Raw genomic sequence first — 13,347 nt, forward strand, 5'->3', positions numbered from 1 at the left:
AGAGGATACAAGCCATCTAAGGGGTTATATACATGAGAGGATACAAGCCATGTGAGGGGTTATATACAGTAGAGGATACAGGATGTGTAAGGGTTATATAGGAGAGGATACAAGCCATGTGAGGGGGTTATATACAGGAGAGGACACAAGCCACGTGAGGGGGTTATATACCGGGGAGGATACAAGCCATGTGAGGGGTTATATATAGGAGATGATTCAAGCCATGTGAGGGGTTATATACAGGAGAGGACACAAGCCATGTGAGAGGTTATATACAGGAGAGGATACAAGCCATGTGAGGGGTTATATACAGGAGAGGATACAAGCCATGTGAGGAGTTATATACAGGAGAGGATACAAGCCATGTGAGGGTTTATATACAGGAGAGGATACAAGCCATGTGAGGGGTTATATACAGGAGAGGATACAAGCCATGTGAGGGGTTATATACAGGAGAGGACACAAGCCACGTGAGGCGGTTATATACAGGAGAGGATACAAGCCATCTAAGGGGTTATATACATGAGAGGATACAAGCCATGTGAGGGGTTATATACAGTAGAGGATACAGGACGTGTAAGGGTTATATAGGAGAGGATACAAGCCATGTGAGAGGTTGTATACAGGAGAGGATACAAGCCATGTGAGGGGTTATATACAGGAGAGGATACAAGCCATGTGATGGGTTATATACAGGAGAGGATACAAGCCATGTGAGGGGTTATATACAGGAGGGGATACAAGCCATGTGAGGGGTTATATACAGGAGAGGATACAAGCCCTGTGAGGGGTTATATACAGGAGAGGATACAAGCCCTGTGAGGGGTTATATGCAGGAGAGGATACAAGCCATGTGATGGGTTATATACAGGAGAGGATACAAGCCATGTAAAGGGTTATATACAGGAGAGGATACAAGCCATGTGATGGGTTATATACAGGAGAGGATACAAGCCATGTGAGGGGTTATATACAGGAGAGGATACAAGCCATGTGAGGAGTTATATACAGGAGAGGATACAAGCCATGTGAGGGGTTATATACAGTAGAGGATACAAGCCATGTGAGGATGTTATATACAGGAGAGGATACAAGCCATGTGAGGGGGTTATATACAGGAGAGGATACAAGGCTCGTGTGGGGGTTATATATAGGAGAGAATACAAGCCATGTGAGGGGGTTATATACAGGAGAGGATACAAGCCATGTGAGAGGTTATATACAGGAGAGATTACATGTGAGGAGTTATATACAGGAGAGGATACAAGCCATGTGAGGGGGTTATATACAGGAGAGGATACAAGCCATGTGAGGAGTTATATACAGGAGAGGATACAAGCCATGTGAGGGGGTTATATACAGGAGAGGATACAAGCCATGTGAGGAGTTATATACAGGAGAGGATACAAGCCATGTGAGGGGGTTATATACAGGAGAGGATACAAGCCATGTGAGGGGTTATATACATGAGAGGATACAAGCCATATGAGGGGGTTATATAGAGGAGAGGATACAAGCCATGTGAGGGGTTATATACAGGAGAGTTTACAAGCCATGTGAGGGGTTATATACAGGAAAGGATACGAGCCATGTGAGGGGTTATATACAGGAGAGGATACAAGCCATGTGAGGGGTTATATACAGGAGAGGATACAGGACATGTGAGGGGGTTATATACAGGAGAGGATACAAGCCATGTGAGGGGTTATATACAGGAGAGGATACAAGCCATGTGAGGGGTTATATACAGGAGAGGATACAAGCCATGTGAGGGGTTATATACAGGAGAGGATACAAGCCTTGTGAGGAGTTATATACAGGAGAGGATACAAGCCATGTGAGGGGGTTATATACAGGAGAGAATACAAGCCATGTGAGTGGTTATATACAGGAGAGGATACAAACCATGTGAGGGGTTATATACAGGAGAGGATACAAGCCATGTGAGGGGTTATATACAGGAGAGGATACAAGCCATGTGAGGGGTTATATACAGGAGAGGATACAAGCCATGTGAGAGGTTATATACAGGAGAGGATACAAGCCATGTGAGGGGTTATATACAGGAGAGGATACATGTGAGTGGTTATATACAGGAGAGGATACATGTGAGTGGTTATATACAGGAGAGGATAGAAGCCATGTGAGAGGTTGTATACAGGAGGGGATACAAGCCATGTGAGGGGTTATATACAGGAGAGGATACAAGCCATGTGAGGGGTTATATACAGGAGAGGATACAGGACATGTGAGGGGGTTATATACAGGAGAGGATACAAGCCATGTGAGGGGTTATATACAGGAGAGGATACAAGCCATGTGAGGGGTTATATACAGGAGAGGATATAAGACATGTGAGGGGTTATATACAGGAGAGGATACAAGCCATGTGAGGGGGCTATATACAGGAGAGGATACCAGCCATGTTAGGGGTTATATACAGGAGAGGATACAAACCATGTGAGGGGGTTATATACAGGAGAGGACACAAGCCATGTGAGGGGTTATATACAGGAGAGGATACAAGCCATGTGAGAGGTTGAATACAGGATAGGATACAAGCCATGTGAGGGGTTATATACAGGAGAGGATACAAGCCATGTGAGGGGTTATATACAGGAGAGGATACAAGCCATGTGAGAGGTTGTATACAGGAGAGGATACAAGCCATGTGAGGGGTTTTATACAGAAGAGGATACAAGCCAAGTGAGGGGTTATATACAGGAGAGGATACATGTGAGTGGTTATATACAGGAGAGGATACATGTGAGTGGTTATATACAGGAGAGGATAGAAGCTATGTGAGAGGTTGTATACAGGAGGGGATACAAGACATGTGAGGGGTTATATACAGGAGAGGATACAAGCTATGTGAGAGGTTGTATACAGGAGGGGATACAAGCCATGTGAGGGGTTATATACAGGATAGGATAGAAGCCATGTGAGAGGTTGTATACAGGAGGGGATATAAGCCATGTGAGGGGGTTATATACAGGAGAGGATACAAGCCATGTGAGGAGTTATATACAGGAGAGGATACAAGCCATGTGAGGGTTTATATACAGGAGAGGATACAAGCCATGTGAGGGGTTATATGCAGGAGAGGATACAAGCCATATGAGGGGTTATATACAGGAGAGGACACAAGCCATGTGAGGGGGTTATATACAGGAGAGGATACAAGCCATCTAAGGGGTTATATACATGAGAGGATACAAGCCATGTGAGGGGTTATATACAGGAGAGGATACAAGCCATGTGATGGGTTATATACAGGAGAGGATACAAGCCATGTGAGGGGTTATATACAGGAGAGGATACAAGCCATGTGAGGAGTTATATACAGGAGAGGATACAAGCCATGTGAGAAGGTTATATACAGGAGAGGAGACAAGCCATGTGAGAGGTTATATACAGGAGAGGATACAAGCCATGTGAGGGGTTATATACAGGAGAGGATACAAGCCATGTGAGGGGTTATATACAGGAGAGGATACAAGCCATGTGAGAGGTTATATACAGGAAAGGATACGAGCCATGTGAGGGGTTATATACAGGAGAGGATACAAGCCATGTGAGGGGTTATATACAGGAGAGGATACAAGCCATGTGAGGGGTTATATACAGGAGAGGATACAAGCCATGTGAGAGGTTATATACAGGAGAGGACACAAGCCATGTGAGGGGTTATATACAGGAAAGGATACGAGCCATGTGAGGGGTTATATACAGGAGAGGATACAAGCCATGTGAGGGGTTATATACAGGAGAGGATACAAGCCATGTGAGGGGTTATATACAGGAGAGGATACAAGCCATGTGAGAGGTTATATATAGGAGAGGATACAAGCCATGTGAGGGGTTATATACAGGAGAGGATACAAGCCATGTGAGGGGTTATATACAGGAGAGGATACAAGCCATGTGAGGGGTTACATACAGGAGAGGATACAAGCCATGTGAGGGTTTATATACAGGAGAGGATACAAGCCATGTGAGGGGTTATATACAGGAGAGGACACAAGCTATGTGAGGGGTTATATAAAGGAGAGGATACAAGCCATGTGAGGAGTTATATACAGGAGAGGATACAAGCCTTGTGAGGGGTTATATGCAGGAGAGGATACAAGCCATGTGATGGGTTATATACAGGAGAGGATACAAGCCATGTGAGGGGGTTATATACAGGAGAGGATACAAGCCATGTGAGGGGGTTATATACAGGAGAGGATACAAGCCATGTGAGCGGCTATATACAGGAGAGGATACAAGCCATGTGAGGGGTTATATACAGGAGAGGATAGAAGCCATGTAAGAGGTTGTATACAGGAGGGGATACAAGCCATGTGATGGGTTATATACAGGAGAGGATACAAGCCATGTGAGGGGGTAATATACAGGAGAGGATACAAGCGATGTGAGGGGTTATCTACAGGAGGGGATACAAGCCATGTGAGGGGTTATATACAGGAGAGGATACAAGCCATGTGAGGGGTTATATACAGGAGCGGATACAAGCCATGTGAGGGGTTATATAAAGGAGAGGATACAAGCCATGTGAGCGGCTATATACAGGAGAGGATACAAGCCATGTGAGGGGTTATATACAGGAGAGGATAGAAGCCATGTAAGAGGTTGTATACAGGAGGGGATACAAGCCATGTGAGGGGTTATATACAGGAGAGGACACAAGCCATGTGAGGGGTTATATACAGGAGAGGATACAATCCATGTGAGAGGTTATCTACAGGAGAGGATACAAGCTTTGTGAGGGGATATATACAGGAGAGGATACAAGCCATGTGAGGGGTTATATATAGGAGAGGACACAAGCTATGTGAGGGGTTATATACAGGAGAGGACACAAGCCATGTGAGGGGTTATATACAGAAGAGGATACAAGCCATGTGAGAGGCTATATACAGGAGATGATACAAGCCATGTGAGGGTTTATATACAGGAGAGGATACAAGCCATGTGATGGGTTATATACAGGAGAGGATACAAGCCATGTGAGGGTTTATATACAGGAGAGGATACAAGCCATGTGAGGGGTTATATACAGGAGAGGATACAAGCCATGTGAGGGTTTATATACAGGAGAGGATACAAGCCATGTGAGGGGTTATATACACGAGAGGATAAAAGCCATGTGAGGGGTTATATACAGGAGAGGATACAAGCCATTTTGGGGGTATATATAGGAAAGGATACAAGCCATGTGAGGGGCTATATACAGGAGAGGATACAAGATATGTGAGGGGGTTATATATAGGAGAGGATACAAGCCATGTGAGGGGTTATATACAGGAGAGGATACAAGATATGTGAGGGGGCTATATATAGGAGAGGATACAAGATATGTGAGGGGGCTATATATAGGAGAGGATACAAGCCATGTGAGGGGTTATATACAGGAGAGGATACAAGCCATGTGAGGGTTTATATACAGGAGAGGATACAAGCCATTTTGGGGGTATATATAGGAGAGAATACAAGCCATGTGAGGGGCTATATATAGGAGAGGATACAAGCCATGTGAGGGGTTATATACAGGAGAGGATACAAGCCATGTGAGGGTTTATATACAGGAGAGGATAGAAGCCATGTGAGGGGTTATATACAGGAGAGGATACAAGCCATTTTGGGGGTATATATAGGAGAGAATACAAGCCATGTGAGGGGGCTATATATAGGAGAGGATACAAGCCATGTGAGGGGTTATATACAGGAGAGGACACAAGCCATGTGAGGGGTTATATACAGGATAGGATACAAGCCATGTGAGAGGTTGTATACAGGAGAGGATACAAGCCATGTGAGGGGTTATATACAGGAGAGGATACAAGCCATGTGAGGGTTTATATACAGGAGAGGATAGAAGCCATGTGAGGGGTTATATACAGGAGAGGATACAAGCCATTTTGGGGGTATATATAGGAGAGAATACAAGCCATGTGAGGGGCTATATACAGGAGAGGATACAAGATATGTGAGGGGGTTATATACAGGAGAGGATACAAGCCATGTGAGGGGGTTATATACAGGAGAGGATACAAGCCATGTGAGGGTTTATATACAGGAGAGGATAGAAGCCATGTGAGGGGTTATATACAGGAGAGGATAGAAGCCATGTGAGGGGTTATATACAGGAGAGAATACAAGCCATGGGTTATATACAGGAGAAGATACAAGCTATTTGAGGAGTTATATACAGGAGAGGATACAAGATATGTGAGGGGGTTATATACAGGAGAGGATACAAGCCATGTGAGAGGTTATATACAGGAGAGGATACAAGCCATGTGAGGGGTTATATACAGGAGAGGATACAAGCCATGTGAGAGGTTATATACAGGAGAGGATACAAGCCATGTGAGGGGGTTATATACAGGAGAGGATACAAGCCATGTGAGGGGGTTATATACTTGAGAGGATACAAGCCATGTGAGGGGTTATATACAGGAGAGGATACAAGCCATGTGAGGGTTTATATACAGGAGAGGATACAAGCCATGTGAGGGGTTATATACACGAGAGGATAAAAGCCATGTGAGGGGTTATATACAGGAGAGGATACAAGCCATTTTGGGGGTATATATAGGAGAGGATACATGCCATGTGAGGGGCTATATACAGGAGAGGATACAAGCCATGTGAGGGGTTATATACAGGAGAGGATACAACCATGTGAGGGGTTATATACAGGAGAGGATACAAGCCATGTGAGGGGGTTATATACAGGAGAGGACAAAAGCCATGTAAAGGGTTATATACAGGAGGGGATACAAGCCATGTGAGGGGTTATATACAGGAGAGGATACAAGCCATGTGAGGGGGTTATATACAGGAGAGGATACAAGCCATGTGAGAGGTTATATACAGGAGAGGATACAAGCCATGTGAGGGGTTATATACAGGAGAGGATACAAGCCATGTGAGGGGTTATATACAGGAGAGGATACAAACCATGTGAGGGGTTATAAACAGGAGAGGATACAAGCCATGTGAGGGGTTATATACAGGAGAGGATACAAGCCATGAGAGGGGTTATATACAGGAGAGGATACAAACCATGTGAGGGGTTATATACAGGAGAGGATACAAACCATGTGAGGGGTTATATACACGAGAGGATACAAGCCATGTGAGGGGTTATATACAGGAGAGGACACAAGCCACGTGAGGCGGTTATATACAGGAGATGATACAAGCCATGTGAGGGGTTATATACAGGAGAGGACACAAGCCATGTGAGGCGGTTATATACAGGAGATGATACCAGCCATGTGAGAAGGTTATATACAGGAGATGATACAAACCATGTGAGGGGTTATATACACGAGAGGATACAAGCCATGTGAGGGGTTATATACAGGAGAGGATACAAGCCATGTGAGGAGTTATATACAGTAGAGGACACAAGCCATGTGAGGGGTTATATACAGGAGTGGATACAAGCCATGTGAGGGGTTATACACAGGAGAGGACACAAGCCATGTGAGGGGTTATATACAGGAGAGGATACAAGCCATGTGAGAAGGTTATATACAGGAGAGGATACAAGCCATGTGAGGGGTTATATACAGGAGAGGATACAAGCCATGTGAGGGGTTATATACAGGAGAGGATACAAGCCATATGAGGGGTTATATACAGGAGAGGATAGAAGCCATGTGAGGGGTTATATACAGGAGAGGATACAAGCCATGTGAGAGGTTATATACAGGAGAGGATACAAGCCATGTGAGGGGTTATATACCGGAGAGGATACAAGCCATGTGAGGGGTTATAAAAATGAGAGGATACAAGCCATGTGAGGGGGTTATATACAGGAGAGAATACAAGCCGTGTGAGGGGTTATATACAGGAGAGGATACAAGCCATGTGATGGGGTATATACAGGAGAGGATACAAGCCATGTGAGAGGTTATATACAGGAGAGGATACAAGCCATGTGAGGGGTTATACACAGGAGAGGATACACGCCATGTGAGAGGTTATATACAGGAGAGGATACAAGATATGTGAGGGGTTATATACAGGAGAGGATACAAGATATGTGAGGGGTTATATACAGGAGGGGATTCAATCCTTGTGAGGGGTTATATACAGGAGAGGATATAAGCCATGTGAGGAAGTTATATACAGGAGAGGATACAAGCCATGTAAGGGGTTATATACAGGAGAGGATACATGACGTGTGAGGGGTTATATACAGGAGAGGATACAAGCCATGTGAGGAAGTTATATACAGGAGAGGATACATGCCATGTGAGGGGTTATATACAGGAGAGGATACAAGCCATGTGAGGGGTTATATACAGGAGAGGATACAAGCCATGTGAGGAAGTTATATACAGGAGAGGATACATGCCATGTGAGGGGTTATATACAGGAGAGGATACAAGCCATGTGAGGGGTTATATACAGGAGAGGATACAAGCCATGTGAGGGTTATATGCAGAAGAGGATTCAAGCCATGTGAGTGGGTTATATACAGGAGAGGATACAAGCCATGTGAGGAGTTATATACAGGAGAGGATACAAGCCATGTGAGGGGTTATATACAGGAGAGGATACAAGCCATGTGAGGGGTTATATACAGGAGAGGATACAAGCCATGTGAGGGGTTATATACAGGAGAGGATACAAGCCATGTGAGGAAGTTATGTACAGGAGAGGATACAAGCCTTGTGAGGGGGGTTATAAACAGGAGAGGATAAAAGCCATGTGAGGAATTATATACAGGAGAGGACACAAGCCATGTTAGGGGTTATATACAGGAGAGGATACAAGCCATGTGAGTGGGTTATATACAGGAGAGGATACAAGCCATGTGAGGGGGTTATATACAGGAGAGGATACAAGCCATGTGAGGGGTTATATACAGGAGAGGATACAAGCCATGTGAGGGGTTATATACAGGAGAGGATACAAGCCATGTGAGGGGGTTATATACAGGAGAGGATACAAGCCATGTGAGGGGTTATATACAGGAGAGGATACAAGCCATGTGAGGAATTATATACAGGAGAGGACACAAGCCATGTTAGGGGTTATATACAGGAGAGGATAGAAGCCATGTGAGGGGTTATATACAGGAGAGGATACAAGCCATGTGAGGGGTTATATACAGGAGAGGACACAAGCCATGTGAGGGGTTATATACAGGAGAGGACACCAGCCATGTGAGGGGGTTATATACAGGAGAGGATACAAGCCATGTGAGGGGGTTATATACCGGAGAGGATACAAGCCATGTGAGGGGTTATATACAGGAAAGGATACAAACCATGTGAGGGGTTATATACAGGAGAGGATACAAGCCATGTGAGGGGTTATATACAGGAGAGGATACAAGCCATGTGAGGGGTTATATACAGGAGAGGATACAAACCATGTGAGGGGTTATATACAGGAGAGGATACAAACCATGTGAGGGGTTATATACACGAGAGGATACAAGCCATGTGAGGGGTTATATACAGGAGGGGACACAAGCCATGTGAGGGGTTATATACATGAGTGGATACAAGCCATGTGAGGGGTTATACACAGGAGAGGACACAAGCCATGTGAGGGGTCATATACAGGAGGGGATGCAAGGCATGTGAGGGGTTATATACACGAGAGGACAAAAGCCATGTTAGGGGTTATATAAAGGAGAGGATACAAGCCATGTGAGGGGTTATATACAGGAGAGGATACAAGCCATGTGAGGGGTTATATACAGGAGAGGATACAAGCCATATGAGGGGTTATATACAGGAGAGGATAGAAGCCATGTGAGGGGTTATATACCGGAGAGGATACAAGCCATGTGAGGGGTTATATAAATGAGAGGATACAAGCCATGTGAGGGGTTATATACAGGAGAGGATACAAGCCATGTGAGGGGTTATATACAGGAGAGGACACAAGCCATGTGAGGGGGTTATATACAGGAGAGAATACAAGCCATGTGAGGGGTTATATACAGGAGAGGATACAAGCCATGTGATGGGGTATATACAGGAGAGGATACAAGCCATGTGAGGGGGTTATATACAGGAGAGGATACAAGCCATGTGAGGGGTTATATAACGGAGAGGACACAAGCCATGTGAGGAGGTTATATACAGGAGAGGATACAAGCCATGTGAGAGGTTATATACAGGAGAGGATACAAGCCATGTGAGGGGTTATATACAGGAGAGGATACAAGATATGTGAGGGGTTATATACAGAAGGGGATTCAATCCTTGTGAGGGGTTATATACAGGAGAGGATACAAGCCATGTGAGGGGTTATATACAGGAGAGGATACAAGCCATGTGATGGGTTATATAAATGAGAGGATACAAGCCATGTGAGGGGGTTATATACAGGAGAGAATACAAGCCATGTGAGGGGTTATATACAGGAGAGGATACAAGCCATGTGATGGGGTATATACAGGAGAGGATACAAGCCATGTGAGGGGGTTATATACAGGAGAGGATACAAGCCATGTGAGGGGTTATATAACGGAGAGGACACAAGCCATGTGAGGAGGTTATATACAGGAGAGGATACAAGCAATGTGAGGGGTTATATACAGGAGAGGATACAAGATATGTGAGGGGTTATATACAGGAGGGGATTCAATCCTTGTGAGGGGTTATATACAGGAGAGGATACAAGCCATGTGAGGGGTTATATACAGGAGAGGATACAAGCCATGTGAGGGATTATATACAGGAGGGGATTCAAGCCTTGTGCATGGGTTATATACAGGAGAGGCTACAAGCCATGTGAGGAGTTATATACAGGAGAGGCTACAAGCCATGTGAGGGGTTATATACAGGAGAGGATACGAGCCATGTGAGGGGTTATATACAGGAGAGGATACAAGCCATGTGAGGGGGTTATATACAGGAGAGGATACAAGCCATGTGAGGGGTTATATACAGGAGAGGATACATGACGTGTGAGGGGTTATATACAGGAGAGGATACAAGCCATGTGAGGAAGTTATATACAGGAGAGGATACAAGCCATGTGAGGGGTTATATACAGGAGAGGATACAGGACATGTGAGGGGTTATATACTGGAGAGGATACAAGCTATGTGAGGGGTTATATACAGGAGAGGACACAAGCCATGTGAGGGGTTATATACAGGAGATGATACAAGCCATGTAAGGTATATACAGGAGAGGATACAAGCCATGTGAGGGGCTATATACAGTAGAGGATACAAACCATGTGAGGGGTTATATACAGGAGAGGATACAAGCCATGTGAGGGGTTATATACAGGAGAGGATACAAGCCATGTTAGGGGGTTATATACAGGAGAGGATACAAGCCATGTTAAGGGTTATATACAGGAGAGGATACAAGCCATGTGAGGAAGTTATATACAGGAGAGGATACAAGCCATGTGAAGGGTTATATACAGGAGAGGATACAAGCCATGTAAGGGGTTATATACTGGAGAGGATACAAGCTATGTGAGGGGTTATATACAGAAGAGGACACAAGCCATGTGAGGGGTTATATACAGGAGATAATACAAGCCATGTGAGAGGTTATATACAGGAGAGGATACAAGACATGTGAGGGGTTATATACAGGACAGGAGACAAGCCATGTGAGGGGTTATATACAGGAGAGGATACAAGCCATGTGAGGGATTATATACAGGAGAGGATACAAGCCATGTGAGGGGTTATATACACGAGAGGACAAAAGCCATGTGATGGGGTTATATACAGGAGAGGATACAAGCCATGTTAAGGGTTATATACAGGAGAGGATACAAGCCATGTGAGGAAGTTATATACAGGAGAGGATACAAGCCATGTGAAGGGTTATATACAGGAGAGGATACAAGCCATGTAAGGGGTTATATACTGGAGAGGATACAAGCTATGTGAGGGGTTATATACAGAAGAGGACACAAGCCATGTGAGGGGGTTATATACCGGAGAGGATACAAGCCATGTGAGGGGTTATATACAGGAGAGGATACAAGCCATGTGAGGGGTTACATACAGGAGAGGATACAAGCCATGTGAGGGGTTATATACAGGAGAGGATACAAGCCATGTGAGGGGTTATATACAGGAGAGGATACAAGCCATGTTAGGAGGTTATATACAGGAGAGGATACAAGCCATGTTAGGGGTTATATACAGGAGAGGATACAAGCCATGTGATGGGTTATATACAGGAGAGGATACAAGCCATGTGAGGGGGTTATATACAGGAGTGGACACAAGCCATGTGAGGGGGTTATATACCGGAGAGGATACAAGCCATGTGAGGGGTTATATACAGGAGAGGATACAAGCCATGTGAGGGGTTACATACAGGAGAGGATACAAGCCATGTGAGGGGTTATATACAGGAGAGGATACAAGCCATGTGAGGGGTTATATACAGGAGAGGATACAAACCATGTGAGGGGTTATATACAGGAGAGGATACAAACCATGTGAGGGGTTATATACACGAGAGGATACAAGCCATGTGAGGGGTTATATACAGGGGAGGATACAAGCCATGTGAGGGGTTATATACAGGGGAGGATACAAGCCATGTGAGGGGGTTATATACAGGAGAGGATACAAGACATGTGAGGGGTTATATACACGAGAGGACAAAAGCCATGTTAGGGGTTATATACAGGGGAGGATACAAGCCATGTGAGGGGTTATATACAGGAGAGGATACAAGCCATATGAGGGGTTATATACATGAGTGGATACAAGCCATGTGAGGGGTTATATACAGGAGAGGATAGAAGCCATGTGAGGAGTTATATACAGGAGAGGATACAAGCCATGTGAGGGGGTTATATACAGGAGAGGATACAAGCCATATGAGGGGTTATATACAGGAGAGGATACAAGCCATGTGAGGGGTTATATACAGGAGTGGACACAAGCCATGTGAGGGGGTTATATACCGGAGAGGATACAAGCCATGTGAGGGGTTATATACAGGAGAGGATACAAGCCATGTGAGGGGTTACATACAGGAGAGGATACAAGCCATGTGAGGGGTTATATACAGGAGAGGATACAAGCCATGTGAGGGGTTATATACAGGAGAGGATACAAACCATGTGAGGGGTTATATACAGGAGAGGATACAAGCCATGTGAGGGGTTATATACACGAGAGGATACAAGCCATGTGAGGGGTTATATACAGGAGAGGATACAAGACATGTGAGGGGTTATATACACGAGAGGACAAAAGCCATGTGAGGGGTTATATACAGGAGAGGACACAAGCCATGTGAGGGGTTATATACAGGAGAGGATACAAGCCATGTTAGGGGTTATATACAGGGGAGGATACAAGCCATGTGAGGG

This window comes from Engystomops pustulosus, chromosome 7 (genome assembly GCF_040894005.1).
Source record: "Engystomops pustulosus chromosome 7, aEngPut4.maternal, whole genome shotgun sequence".
NCBI lineage: Eukaryota > Metazoa > Chordata > Amphibia > Anura > Leptodactylidae > Engystomops > Engystomops pustulosus.